The sequence below is a fragment of the Narcine bancroftii genome, chromosome 5 (assembly GCF_036971445.1).
Source record: "Narcine bancroftii isolate sNarBan1 chromosome 5, sNarBan1.hap1, whole genome shotgun sequence".
NCBI classification, from domain to species: domain Eukaryota; kingdom Metazoa; phylum Chordata; class Chondrichthyes; order Torpediniformes; family Narcinidae; genus Narcine; species Narcine bancroftii.
Genome location: NC_091473.1, coordinates 227948349 through 227964140, shown reverse-complemented (window position 1 = coordinate 227964140; position 15792 = coordinate 227948349). Strand labels below are relative to the sequence as shown.

The window sequence follows — 15792 nt, the reverse complement described above, 5'->3', positions numbered from 1 at the left end:
GTTGCTTCTTTCTCAATTATAGTCCCAATCAGTCTCGCTCCACCGCCACCCTCCTCCAGTTCCCAAAACCTGTTCTTACCTTCAATAACTACTTTTTTGGCTCATTACACTTTCTCCACATCAAAGGGGTAGCCATGGGTACCCCATGGGTCCCAGCTATGCCTGATGTTTTGTTATCCATGTGGAGCAATCCACAATACATGCTTACACAGGTAAGGCTCATCAACTCTTCTTCTGTCATTTATTTGATGGCTCTTCTGTGTTTCATGGAAATCCAAGGGGAAACACATCTATACCTCAGGTCTCGATGAAGGGTTCTGAACCAAAACAATGACCATTTGTTTTCTTCCAGTGAAACTTCTTGTCCGCTGCGTCTCTCCGGCAGATTGTTTCTTGATCTAGATTCCAGCATCTGCAGTGAGAACAGAGTGTGTACTGGGTGGTGTGGATCCTTGATGATTGCTGCTGCTCTCTGATGGCAGTGTTCCCCATAGATGTTGGGTGGGGGTGGGTGGTTACCTGGGATGTCCTGGGCTGTGTCCACTACCTTTTACAGGATTTTATGCTCAGGCGTATTGGTGTCCCCATACCAGACCTGAGGAAGTAGAGGCGCTGAAGTGCTTTCTTCACCATGTCATTAGTGTGTTGAGTCCAGGAAAGATCTTCCGAGATAGTGACTCCCAAATTTGAGAACTTAAATTTGCTCACCTCTTCCATTTCTGATCTCCCAATGATCACTGGATTGCAATCCTCTGGTTTGCCCTTCCTGAAGTCAACAGTCAGCTTCTTGGTTTTGGTGACACTGAGTGCAAGGTTGTTATTGATGTACCATTTGGGAAAGTTTTCAATCTTCCTCCTGTATGTTGACTCATCACCCCTTTTTATATAATCCATGACCGTGGTATTGACAGCGAATTTACAGATAATGCTGTCATACCAAGCCACACAGTCATAGGTGTAAAGTGAGTAGAGCAGGGGGCTAATAATGTAGCCCTGTGGTGCTCCAGTACTGATAGAGATTGTGGAGGAGATGTTCTTACCAATACTCACTGATTGTGATCTGAGGGTGAGGAAATCCAGGATCCAATTACACAGTAGGGTGTGGAGTCCCACATCTTGGAGTTTGCTGATCAGTTTTGAGGGGTTGATGGGATTAAATGCCGAACTGTATCAACAAAGAGCCAGTGTGATAGGCGAATTGGATCGGATCCATATCACCGCTCAGACAGGAGCTGATATGCTTCAACACCAGTCTTTTAAAACACTTCATCATTTTCATGTGAGTACCACTGATCAATAGTCATTTAGGCAGGCTACTACATTCTTCTTGGGTACCAGTATGCAGAGTGGTATCACACCCTGCTAGAGTGAGATGTTGAAGATATCTGGGAATACCTTGGTAAGCTGGTCAGCACATATTTTTAATGCCCAGCTAGGTATTCCATCCGGACCAGATGCTTTCCTTTGATCACTCTCCTGAAGACAGCTACATATCATCTTCAGATACGGACAGGAGAGGATCATCAGGAGACATGGGGGTGCGCAGTGGTGGTTCTTTCTTGTTTTTGTGGTCAAGTCGGGCATAGAAGGCATTGAGTTATTCAGGGAGTGAAGCTTTGCCATCTTCTACTACATCAGATTTTGTTTTGTAGCAGGTTATCCCATTCAGGTATCCCTAATGATTTCCATTTTTGTCAGAAAGTCCACTTCACCCAGAAGATGTCTTTCTGCAGGTCATACCTGCAACTTCTGTACTGATCTCTGGACTTGAAAGCCTGTGATCTGCCTCTCAGCAGGTTCTGGATTTCATTGCTCAACCAGGGTTTCTGGTTGGGGGAAAACCTGAATGTTTTGGTGGGGATACATCTTCAATAACAGCCCAACTACTTCCCTCCACTAAACCACTCATTCACTTGGTTGACCTGGTTAATTCTGTTTCCCTTTCTATCGATGCTGCTGAACCTGATGTGTGTTTCCAGTGTTTTCTGCTCTTACTTCAAACTTTTAGCGTCACTTGCTGGTCAAATGATGAAGCCCTTCATATTCCAACAGATCTGTGTGACCTGAAGCAACTAAAAAAAAGAGGTCAACCAGCAACTTGTCTAAAAGTCACAGACGAGACCTTAAACCAAGAGCTTCCTGCTACTTGATCTGTTCTCAGCTGTTCAAGGTGTGGTCGACTGAAGCATTAAACTGTAATGTGGAAATGCTGTCATCCAATCATGTTATGACCCCCCCCCCCCCCACCACCTCCACCAACCCCCACATACTTGAGGCAGACAAACGCTCTTGTCAGGATGACCACCAGAGTGGGTAGTTCCATGAGTGTGGTTACTCAGCATGTGGCACTCAAACGGCACCCAAAATACAAGCTGATCCAGTTCTAGTGTTTCGCTAATCCAGATCTCACTCTGAGAATTTCTAATTGAATGACTGCTTTGATCTTGTCTACAGCATTCCTGCCACAGTACCTTTGAATGACTGGCTGACATGACTTCACCACTCCCCTCACTCATTCCAATCTCAGCATCTCGGAATGCCTGGCCCTCCACTATCTCTGCACTAATCCCAATCTCACCATCAAACCCACAGGCACCTCCTCTTTACCCTTCAACAGGACCCACCAAATCCCATCAAACCACGGTCTCACGCACTATCTCTGAACTCCACTTCTGATCATCTCCCTCAAGTGCCCCAAACCTCATTGTTTCCCAACCCCGCACTGCCAGGTTCTACCTCCTACCCAAGATCCAAAAATTTGCATGCTCATGCCCCATCGAATTGGTATTCACTTACTTCGAATACATTTTTTAAAACTATTTTAAATTTTAATTTTAAATTAAATTTAGACATACAGTATGGTTACAGGCCATTTCAGCCCACAAGACCATGCTGCCCAATTAAACTCAATTACAATCTATGGTACCTTTTTAATGGTGGGAAGAAACCAGAGTCCCTGGGTAAAACCCAAGCAGATTTGGGGAGAACATACCAACTCCTTACAGAGAGCTTGGGATCTGAACCCAAGTCCCAGTCGATGGTGCTGTACAGCATTGCACTAACCACTACGCTACCCGTGCCGCCCATGGGGGTTTTGTCCCTCTGGGTCCAGTCCCTCCCCACTTACATTCACAATACTTAATTCGCCTCCATTATTTCAACAACTTCCAATTCTCAGAACTTGACCAACTCATCTTTATCATTATATATCTCCAATCCCACATATGGAAGGTCTCAAAGCCCTTTGTTTCTTTATGAAGAACAATGCCATCCAGTCCCCTTCTACCACCACCTTCCACTAGCTGGTAGAACTTGTTCTCACCCTCAATAACTTATTTGACTCATAGCACTTTCTCCAAGTCATAGGGGTAGTCATGGGCCACAGCTATGCCTGATTTTTTGTTGGCTTAATGGAATAATCCATTTCACAAGGCTACACAGACAAGACCCGGCCCCCTGAACTCTTCATCTGCTACATCGATGACTCCTTTGGTGCTTCCACGATGAGCTCATCAACTTCATCCATTTAGCTACTGACTTCCACCCTGACCTCAAATTCACATGATCTGACAATCCTCTCGCTTTTCCTGATCTCTCTATCTCCATTTTAAAAGACAAACTCTTGACAGACATCTTCTACAAACTCACCAACACCCATAGCTACCTCAACTACACCTCTTCACACCCTGTCCCCTGTAAGGATTGCAATCCTTTCTCTCAATTCTTCTGTCTCCATTGCATCTGCTCCCAGGAAGATCAGATCATCAGAAATCTCCTTCTTCAGACAACCTGGCTTCCCCTCTACCACCATCAGCTCATCCCTCACCCACATAACTTCCATTACCCGCACATCAGCCCTGGCTCCCTCCGCCTCCAGACCCTAACAAGGACAAAATTCCCCTTATCCTCACTGACATATCATGAAGTGGTTTGGTTGCTAAAGAGAAATGGATCCACAGGGCTATAGAAGTGGCAGAGAGGATCACTGGGACCGTTGTCTGAAGAGAATGTGCAAAATCATTGGGGACCCCTTCCACCCTGCACACAGCATACTTCAGCTGCTCCCATTGAGAGATACAGGAGTATCAGAGCCAGCACCACCAGGCTGAGGAACAACTTCCCACATGCAGTGGGAACGACCAAAGGAACTGCTCACACTGACCATCCATGACTCTCATATTTATGAATTGATCTTTATTTATTTATTTGTACATATCAATACTTGTTCTGAATATATATTGTTTGTATGTCTGGTTGTATGTCTGCATGTTTTGCACTGAGGACCGGAGCATGTTGTACACGTGGAAGCAAAAGATAATAAACTTGACTTAATAGCGAATTAACATCTTTTATCTGTTGGTCTGTACTTCTCCTCCTGGTCATTAATCCCTTCTCCCCAGCCTTTTAATACAGACACCTGCCTGCTTTTTCGTCATACCTCGAGGAAGGGCTCAAGCCCCAAACGACAGTTATTTATCTTTATCTCCTATGGGCACTATGAGACCTGTTGACTTCCTCCCGCATTTCTGTGGTTTTACTGCAATAATAGCATCTGCAGATTTTCGTGTTTCACTGTCGTGTCACTTACTCTGACTGTGCACCCAGCCTCATGAACACATTTCCTGCTGATGCAAACCAAATTCTACTTTGCATGGGCTGAAGTTGTGTAATATAATTGGCCTGTTACATTCAGATTAATGCCAGAGGAACAATGACCTATACTGAATAAATAGACCACAAAAAAGATGGAAATTTTGCAAACAAACCACAGTTATGGTGTTACAGTTTCACCTGTCTACTTATACTTAACTACTCTCAAGTCGGAATATTAAGTTCTTGAATGCTTTCCTGCATACAAATTCATGTGAAATTGTGAGATAATAGTTATGTGGACAACAAAATGAAGTCGTGTTATTTTATTAAATCAGAAGAAAATATGATCGTGAAGTATACGATATCAGTGTTCGTTTTTAATAAAATGCTTTCCACTCCCGCCAAGGAGGTTATGGAGCTGTAGGAGGCAGTGGCATCGGAGGAGGTGGCGGGATTCACAACGTCTCTGAAGGTACTCTCTTTTGCTTCTTTTTTTCTTCTTGATTGAGGCACAAATGGCGCTCCTTTGTGTGGCTTTATGGGAAACAAAAGTAAACCATTTTTGTGTATTTATGAACAAGGGGAACCTTGAGCTTTGAATCTTATTTTCACCCTTTTGGCTCTTATTTGAGGTGGCAAGGACTCCTCAATCCATCTCGCTTTTTTTCTTTCAATACCTTAAAAAGTGAGCGTAAGCAAAGTTCCAGGTAGGACTAGGGTGGGTGGGATGTTTTGGTTGGCTGGGCAAGTTCGGCCGAACGGCCTGTTTCCATGCTGAATGACTCTGTGACTCTATGACAACGATTCTCATGCCTGAGCCTATTCTTGTCTTCGCTGATGTACGTACACACAATGGGCGCTTTTGAATAAGAGGCACTGGGTCATAATCTTCACTCAGTATCCTGACTGGTTCCTTTTCTCTAGTTAGGTGGAATTGAGCCTTGCTAAACGATTCAATTGCGCTCCTGGCTGATATCAGTTAATTCAGTAACAAGCCCCTCTCTATGTCACAGTTAGGCAAGAGCTTTGGGTTCATTCAGTGAACTGTTGTGAGCATTACAAGTATTTGTCCAATGATCAAGACCTACAAGATAACATGTCATCAGTTGAGTGCACTGTGCTTTGGTAGTGATGGTAAATATTTAGACAACCATCAGGTTATATAGATCTATTACTTTTACAGTTTCATTCCCATTTCTAATCCATATATTATATTCATGCAAAAAAATACACAAAATTAATTTCAAATTAATTGTCGACGAAAACTTTCTGTCAACTTGGGTTAAAGGACCATGACAAGTTGAAATACATTTTTAGGCAAGGACTTGTACTGTGAACATTCCTTGCTAAAATTCCATTTATTAATTTCTGCATGTTTACTCTGCTTAGGTGATCTCATTGATTTGTACTTTCCTGACACGTTTTTACTGAACTGGCAAGAAATAAAAGATTACATTGAACATTGACAGTTCCTGAAATATGTGAGAATTTCAGTCTTTGCATAATCATCTGCATGTGGTATAATATGTGATGAATTACAATGTAGACCTGTTTAATGCTTCAGCAGCTTAATTCTTCTTGGACCAAGTGTAAGTGTATCCAGGGCAAAGTGACCACAAGTGTTCACTCTCCTTGTCTGGCTTGGACATGTTGTTATTCATGGGTTCCTGCACCTGGGGACTTCAGACACACTTAAAAGGGTCAGTAAAGCAGAACAAGGTCTGACTTTCTGACAGCACTTCATGTCATTCAGCTCTGCTTTTTAATTTATCTTCCTTGAAGTAGCCAAGAAATTGCCTTGCACAACATTAATATGTCCCAAAGAGCAGCTAATCATTTAATTATATACATACCAACACATTGTTGCAATGGATAAAATACAGCTGCCAATATACATAATAGTAATCTCAAAATCACCAGGTGGTGTTCTTTTCCTTGGTGTTTTTTTAATGATAATGCCATGACTCTCCCCTTTCCCTTTCCACCTGTGTTCACCTATGACCTCTAACCTGTTAGATTTTTTCCTTCCCTTCCTTGCTTCTCCTCCAACACCACCCCCCTCCCCCACCCCCAGTCCCCTTACCAGCCCCCTACTTTTTTATTCACACTCCTGCCAGCATTTAGCTCATACCTTGACGAAGGGCTCAGGCCCAAAAGGTTGGTTACCCTTTATTTATATGTGACCTGCTGAATTTCTCCAGTACTTTCGTGCATCGTCCTCCAACCCCAGGGACTGCAGACTTTTCTGTTTGAAGACATTCCTAAGACCCATCTTCAAAATCACATCATGAAATAGTTTGTGCTCACCCAAGTGTGGACAGGTTTTAGGTTTAATATCTCATTCCACTGAGAATAAACCATCCTATCCAATCTCTCCTTATAACTGCACCCCCCCCCCCCCCCCCCATTCCAGGCAATATCCTGGTAAAGGTAAACAAGAATGTCTGTAGATGCAGCAGTTCAGTGCAGTCCACAAATGTGCTGGAGAAACTCAGCAGGTAACACAGCATCCATAGGAGATAAAGAACAGTTTAGACCTGGACCCTTTGTCAGGTATAAACAAAAACAGGCAATCAGCTGACTGGAGCCCTCTGCTTGCCCCTTCCTCCTTCCATTGCTCTCCTTTTCCCCTCTCCCCTCATCTTGTTATTCAGGCACTCATCTATTTCTGCTTCTTCCTAACAAAGGGCCCAGGCCCCAAATATTTGTTACCCATTTCTTCCTATGGACGTTGCACGACCTGCTTAGTTTCTCCAGCACATTTGTGGACTGCACCATCCTGGGGAATTTCTAATTCAGCTACATTTTCTGTGGCGACCAAACCTGTACCCAGTTCTAGCTATGCCTAGTTTTCCCTTAAATGTGACAGTACATAGATCCTTCATATGACAGCCAGTTTGACTTCCAATAAAGTTAACTCTCGTTAGTAACTTTTCACCAGACTTTGGAGTTATCAGCTTGTTAATACTCTCAGAGTTTATTCACTTGCAGAAAGTGTTTTCCAAATGATAAATCTGTTTTCCATTTAGGAGCGATTTTAGAGTGAGGACAGGGGCCTGATAACTAACTATCTGACAATTAGAAAAGAGCAACTAACAGTGTGAGAAAGAATGCACCTCAATGAAGAAAAGAATCGGCTGCTAAAATATAAATTCAAAGCTTGAGAAATTCTGCAAGTCAAACAGTGTACTTTATGTACCAAAGATAAAGATACTGTTGCAGGCTTATGTTATTTTTTAGTAAAATTACTTTGGGGGTTCAAACTGAGAAAGATGTAACAGATAACAACATTTTTAACAGACAGCCTGGCACCTAATTTGAAGCCATAAAACAGAGTTATTGTTTTCAATTGAAAGACTATAACAATGGATTGTTTGCATAAAGAAGACAGTTGTTCAAAAAGACCATTTGCTATATGATTCAGGCTTTTGGGAAAATGAAACTGAAAACCAGTATTCATCAAGCAAATCATGTGATTAAGACACTTGAAAAAACAACATTTTAGTTAATCAGAAAGTCGCCTGGAGAAACAGAATTGAAGTGACTCTCGGATGAGATGGTCACTTCTGCTGCTTCTCCTTATCAGAGTAGAGCAGCAATCTACTATGGCCATTTTTGATTGATCTATGTCTGGGTAAAGGAAACAGGATCAGTCCTGTATTTGGATCATGACCATTCTAATGGTCATTTTGTTTAACTCTTACCCGGGTTTGTGGAAGCATTGCATCATGGAAGTCACAAGTTTCATAACCCCTACACAAGGAAAGAGGGGGGGGGGGGAGTTGTGACAAATCATTTGTATGAAGGAATATTCCTTTGAAAGCAATTTGACAAGAATTTGGGAGTCTTGAGAAGTCTCACCTACTTCATAATAACTTCTGAACATCGGTTCAAAATTCTGAGTTTCTAAGACTGAATTTTGAATTGACTTTTCAGAATTGTGCCTAAGCTATAATGGTTTGGGTAATGCACACACACACACACACACACACACACACACACACACACACACACACACACACACACACACACACACACACACACACACACACACACACACACACACACACACACACACATTCGCACATAGTTGGGGTGAATTTTAGATTTAAATAAGATGTTATTATTAATAGTTATTAATAAAAATTATTGTTTAAAGATACCATTGTCTTGGTGAATTTCTATTGCTGCTGGTCTATGATGTAACGATACATAACCAATGTTTCAGGCTTGAGCCCTTCATCAAGGTACCTTTCTCCAGCATTTTGTTTTTACATCAACCATGGTGTCTGCAGACTTTTGAATTTTTCCCCAGCCGCTAAAATATCTCAGTTTATAAAAAGATTAAAACGCAGCAAAAAAAATCCAATATTCCAAGTCAATAAAATGCAAAATGCTATTTTGTCAGATTGCTTTAGGTCTTAAGGGTCCTGGTTTGAAAATCTATTACATGAGCACAGCCTCATTCAAATGCCGGCTTGCATTCATTCATCTGGTTCCTTTCACAACTTCAGGACTTTGCAAATTAACTTTCCAGCCAATGAGCACCTTTATTGAAGTGTAGTTACTGCTGTACTGTAGGAAGGGATTGGTAGATCCTCAGTGAAGCAGCCTGGTCTGAATGGTTTTGTGCCCATTTCTTTCACTGCACTTTGATATCTTGAATTTCCTCGCCATCGCTCCAGGTAAAGCTGACTTTGTCACCATGCGTTAGTGATCTAACCAGCAGAAGACGAATTTAAATCTGAGTATCAACGAACTAATCGCTTTGAGGTATGATGAAAAATAATTCCTCCTCTTAACAAAGTTACAAGATCTAAAAGACCAGAATAATGCAGTTGTTTTCACTCTATAGAATTCTGCTGTATTCCAATGTTTTGCCATGTCTTTCCATGTTGTGGAAATACGTTATGTGATTCTATTTGCTTATATTTAATCACACGGATTCGGAGTGACTACAATCAGTGTCCGAAGAATTTTGTGCTTCACTCCTTAGTTAAAAAGCTTCGACTTTTTAACTCATAGGAGCAACAGCTTGATCTTCCTGATGTCCAAATTGGATTCCATATTCTGTAGGTTCAGAATTAGGGGATTTGGATTCAGGTGACAGAGTAAAACAACAAGCTGTTTGTATGACATGGGATTCTGGGCTTTTATTGGTGTCCTTTGATTACATTTCACTCCATTCGCTCAGTGTGATGTTTTACAGTCATTTTAATAAGACAGAGAATAGTTAGGTTTGGGGGAAGCTAGTTTTTAATGAAATGGCTCTTCCTTCATTTGCTCTTAGAATCATAATGTAGCAAGGCAGTCACGATATTTTACTGCATTAAATAAAGGTGCTATATGAATGCAAGTTGTTGCTCTGTTATGGAATGAATTAAATGATAAACATTCCAGCTAGAGTCTAGTCTTAAAAAGTTACACAGAAGAATTGTTAAACAAAGACATAGACCATCCTAATTGAAGTCTTTTATTTTTGTCCTGACATAAAGCGAAATCTTGGTTTCTGGGGATGCAGTTGGACCAATGAAAATTGACTGCCGGACTCTTTGCACTAATGGACAAGCATCAAGCTGTTGCAAGATTTAATAGCGTGAACTGCAGGGGTTCAATCCTCTAATCACTTAATCCAATCCTCGTCAAATAATGGAAATAGCATCTCCACAGTAACAAGCAGTCTTTATGTAAGGCTGAAACCATGGCCTGATAGATGCAACATGGCGAGATAAAACTCAGAGTGACAGGCCTCTCTCAAGAGTATTCTTGCAATCTCTGTTGTCTTGCCATTTTAGCCATCTTGGAGTCATCTCACATCCATAATCTTTAAAGAAGTGACCAAGTTTAGAGATTTCTGCTGGATTCCACTGAAGAGATATAATTGTCGTAATTTTTAATCATTTCCCTGAAAGATAATCAACAGTAGCTGGAGATGTGAGGCAAGATCCACCCTTGAAAATCTCAATTATACCCCTTCCATTGAAATTTAGACTTTCTCTTTATTTGTCTTGGAGCTCAGAAGAGGAAGCCATTATAATTAAGTAATAATTAAAGAAGGGTAGGAGCTATTAACCACATGCTGTCTTGGGTTTTGTAATTGCTTGATATTTGTGGTAATTCATATGTAGTCTATGTAAATAAGATGTGGTATACCAGACCCTGCAAATATCAGTGAGCTACATGAAATCTTGTGTTAAAATGTCCCAGAACTCTATGATGTATCTGCCTGCAGACCAGATAACAACAAAAAAATCCTGCACTTTTCTATCTACAGATTATTTAAAGGTTCAAGGATAGAGGGGTTCATCTCCCTGCCTTCCTCTATAAATGCTTCTTCTGGAAAAAGGGATTTCATTAAAGTCAATTTTAAACCTGACTATTTTACCCCACTCTGACAGTCTACAATAAATTGTTTTGATTTACATTTTCTGTACTTCAAGTCAAGTCAATTTATTGTTTATTTATCGTTCATCCCACGCTCACTCGGTAAAGACGAGATAACATTTCTCCAGGTCCACGGAGCATATTTACATAAATATAAGTCAGAATAGAAGTTAAATATTTTAAAATATTAAAATATTAAGATGTATACGGTAGAAATCCACGGTACCCTATCCACATATGTTCTGGGAATTCAGGAGTCTCATGGCTTGGGGGGGGGGAAAAGAAAGCTGTTGCCCAATCTGAATGTAAGGGCCCAAATGCTACGGTACCTCCTACCAGGTGGCAGAAGGGAGAACAGTTTACATGTGGGGTGTGTGCCTTTCACCTGCATCGAGTGTTGTCCTTCATGGTAGGAAGAAAGCCCTCAATGATCTTTTCCGCTGACTTCCCTATCCCCCGCAGGGTCTTGCGGTCCAAGCCAGTACAACTTCCAAACTAGGCGGTGACGCAGTTGCACAGGACGCTCTCGATACAGCCTCTGTAGAACGTAGTGAGGATGGAGGGTGGGAGATGAATGTTCCTCAGCCTTCTCAGGAAGTAGAGGCACTGCTGGGCTTCCTTGGCTATGGAGCAGGCGTGAAGGGACCAGCTGAGATTCTCCGCCAAGGGCACTCCAAGAAACTTGATACTCTTGATGACCTCAACTGTGGAGCTGTCAATGGTCAGTGGAGAGTGGTCCACCCGACCCCTCCTGAAGTCGACAACCATCTCTTTTGTTTTTCACTTCTTACTGATGCAATATCAATAACTCCAAGTTACCAGACCGATAGGCTTTTATTACAGGTACCATAACAGAAGACACATTTTATGTTGCTGGCCCAAGACCCGAGCTTGTTCTGGGGGAGGGGTTATGGCATTGCCACCTTTATTAGGGGAATCGAGGGGGAGGAGCCACAGGTACAATCAGCAAGGGGCGGGCCAGCCTTGCACATACAGACAGTATTTTAACAGTGGTTTCACCACACTCACTAACTTGAAAATATCACTTGCTAGATATATCCCTTCAATGATGAAGAGGCCAGAGTCACTCAAATTTATTTTATGGCTTTTGAAAGTAACATTGTGACTATCCTCTGGTTGAGATACTAGAGAAAAGCCAAACTGCCATCTCTAGTTGAGAGATTCCCCTCAGGTCTTTGTAAACACTCTGAGCATAAAACTCAAGCTGCTGGCAGCTTACAGTTTGATTTGTTCGATTTCTGCTGTTTTGGGCTCAGTAGTTCAGCTTTTGATTTATCATTTGCTACTCTGATAGGAAGTGGGAGTGGGAGGAGGAGGGAGAGGGAGGAAGTGAGAGAGGGGTAGGGGAGGGTGGCAGAGAGAGAGAATGAGAGTGAGAGAGAGAAAGAGAGAGTTTCAGGATGAAGCATTCATTTCTCAAATACTCTCTCGACAGTTGCTGAGAGTTGCCAGCTTTTTTTCTGTTTATGCATGGACAAAACTGGTGAATTATGGGGAGAGGGAGAGACTGGCTGGGCTGGGGATGCTTCCTTTGAAACACTCGGGGCAGATATGATTGCAGTGTACAAGTTGTGGAGGTGTCTAAGCAGAGTGAATGAAACACTGCAACAGCAGTGATGCGGCTGGTACGTACTTGGGAGAATGGGCAGCGGAGATGTAGCACCCAATCCTAATGCCATATGGGCTTTAAACCGCCTGTTAAAAGAGCCAACAGTGTTTTTAAGTAAAATCCTGTCAGCTCAGAGATCTCTGTCCAAGATGGTGGTGCCTGTGCTTTGCAGCGGCCATGAATTGTGTTTTATTTCCTCTCTCTCTGCTTGTAAAAACCAGAACCCCTCCCAAGGTTCCAAACCCAATCCTTGAAAGGTCTTTATCAGAACTTAAGCCTGGACTCTTCCATTTGCACCTACTTCTGAAGTTCCTTCCAAAGCAGTTCCATTGTCTTTTGCAAAGCCACTGGTGTCTGAATGTCTGGCTTCAGCAAAGCTCTTACATTTTAAATGAGATGTAAGTATCTGTTTGTGAAGTGATCTGCACTAATACCCCCACAATCTATCTCTTTTAAAAACATATTTATATATAATATAAAATATAACCCATAATAGGATATTCTGTATCTTGTGTCCTTCTGTAACAATGTCCCTGATGTGGCTTTGACATATTCTTTGTTATGGGAGAAACATTGCTCTGTTATATATTTGCATGGGATATGTCATTAACAATGTGTATATTAGTTGCTGTGTCATATGCAGTCTGGGAAACATTAATGACTGTGACATGGCTTACTACATCCAAATTGGAGAACACCCAGGTAGAGCTGTAATAATTGGAGAGTATGATTTCCTGCTGGTCGTTATCTTCCAAAGCACCTCTTCTTCTGTCTGGACACCCTCCAACTGGATGATATTGAGAACCTCTCCAGTTTCCATTAAAAAGTCCCCCTATTTCCTTTTCCCCCCATCTCTCTCTCTCTCTCTCTCTCTCTCTCTCTCTCTCTCTCTCTCTCTCTCTCTCTCTCTCTCACCCTCTCTTCTCGTATCCCACAATCTTCAGTCTTTATTCTGACACCTTCCTATTCCTTGCTTTTACCTTGAAGAAGGGCTCAGGTCTAAAATATTGGTAATATTTCTTTACCTCCTATGGGTGCTGCAAGACCAGCTGAGTTCCTCCAGTATTTCTGTGTGTTTTTACTACAATCACAGCATTGGCAGACTTTCGTATTTCCTTCTAGAGGCCTGTTGACCATGATGCATTCAAGTACTATAGAACAATATCATTTTGCAGTTGGAGGTATTTTACATCACAGAAGAGTTTCAGTAAAGGCCAAGAATACCTAATACCATAGTTGAAATAGTTTCTAAATATCAGTGGCAGTATTAACTATTAGTAAATCAGGTTAAATATTCATTTTCAAAGTGTATAAATTACTGTGAAAATAATAAACTGCTTAAAAAGTTCAGATATATATTCAAGTTACCAATTAAGAATTTAAGGGTTACAATGGTTTAATTAAAATAGCATTCTCATTCTTTTACGTTCTTTCCAGCTTATGTTACTTGCTTATGGCAAGTAATTGCTAATAAGGCTGAATAGTGAAAGAAGCAAATAGAGACAGTGGTTCTAGCTTACTTTAGCTTGGGCCTGAATGATGAGAAATGCCTGATACTGTGGCCTACTGCCAGCTATTAAATTAAAAAAAAATCATTTGTAATAAAGGACAATAAATTTTAGGATCATTCCTGCATTCCACCCTTGTTTAAAATTATTTACCTTTAACTCAGTTGATGTGGAACAGATATCATTAGCCTCAATATTAACAGTGAATCAGCTTCCTTTGCCCTTTCATAAGAACTCTCTGGACCAGGCTGCTGTGCATGAATACAAACCAAATCATTTTCTTGATTATACTTTTTTTTTTGCAAATGACCTTCGTCCTCTGTCTTCATTTATGCAAATTTTGTGTGCTAATAGCACAACCTTGAAACGTATTTCTGTCACCGTGAAGGATTCTGTCCAGCAACTCAGTCTAGACAAACACAACTGTGAATTAAAGAATGAGCGTAAATACAAACTGAACGCCTCGGATTGTTGCTGGGGTAACTGAGGAGTTCCATTAAATTTAGCCTCTGCATCTCCTGATTGACTGAACAGTGTTGTATTGCATGGGGCTGAATAACACTGAATAAAAAATACTCCTCCTATTAATCAACCTCGTAACAACTTTTATATTCACGTTTATTCTGGAAAATCCAAAACCCGGGGCCATGGTTTGAGGATAATAGGCAAACCATTTAGGACCGAGATGAGGAGGAATTTCTTTACCCAGAGGGTGGTGAATCTGTGGAATTCATTGCCACAGAGGGCAGTAGAGGCAGGATCATTAAATATATTTAAGAGGGAATTAGATCTATTTCTTCAGTAAAAGAGTATTAAAGGTTACGGAGAGAAGAAGGCAGGGACGGGGTACTGAAGTTTAAGGTCAGCCATGATCTCGATGAATGGCGGAGCAGGCTCGAAGGGTCGAATGACCTACTCCTGCTCCTATCTTCTATGTTTCTATGTTTAATATTTAATGCATGCCACTTGACAGTGTTCCAGATCAATGCGATATCATGGAATGTAACAAATTGTTCTAGATTAGTCAGAAAGGATTACTGAGTGACCTGGTAAGGAAAGCTCTAGCCAATTGCAGGCTAGTATCGCTGGCAGTCTGAGTGTAGCAGTGGTGCTGAGGCTTCAATGACCTTGCTGTTTTAAAGAGAGATTGAATGGTGGAAAGGCCTTTGAAGGCATAATTTTATGTCAAAGGCACTCGCATCCACAGTGATGAAGTGTTTTGAAAGGCTGGTGTTGAAGCGTATTAGCCTCTGTCTGAGCGGCGACATGGATCAGTTCCAATTCATTTATTGTAGCCATGGTCTATGGTGGATGCCATCTCACCAGCTTTGCACAAAGCCCTGAAATACTTGGACAGCAAAGATGCATGCATCAGGATGCTCTTTATTGACTACCATTTGGCATTCCCCTCAAAATTGTTCAGCAAATTCCAAGTCCTGGGACTCAACATCCCACTGTGTAATTAGATCCTGGATTTCCTCAGCTCCAGACTGCAATTGGTGAGGATTGGTAGGAACATTTTCTCCACAATTTCCATTGCTTTACATCTATGACTGTGTGGCTCAGTATGACAACAACACCATATTTTTGGAGATAAAGCACAGAGCTCTGGAGCCCTCAGAGGAGACCTACAGGAAAAATGTGTAAACTCCTCACAGATTGAACTGGATTCCAACC

At 41.6% G+C, this 15792-nt stretch overlaps 1 protein-coding gene across 1 annotated transcript in view; it reads left to right on the top strand.

Moving 5' to 3' along the window:
* LOC138764991 (SAM pointed domain-containing Ets transcription factor) overlaps positions 1 to 15792 on the top strand; it is a 140956-nt gene that overhangs the window by 88779 nt on the left and 36385 nt on the right. The window lies entirely within an intron of this gene.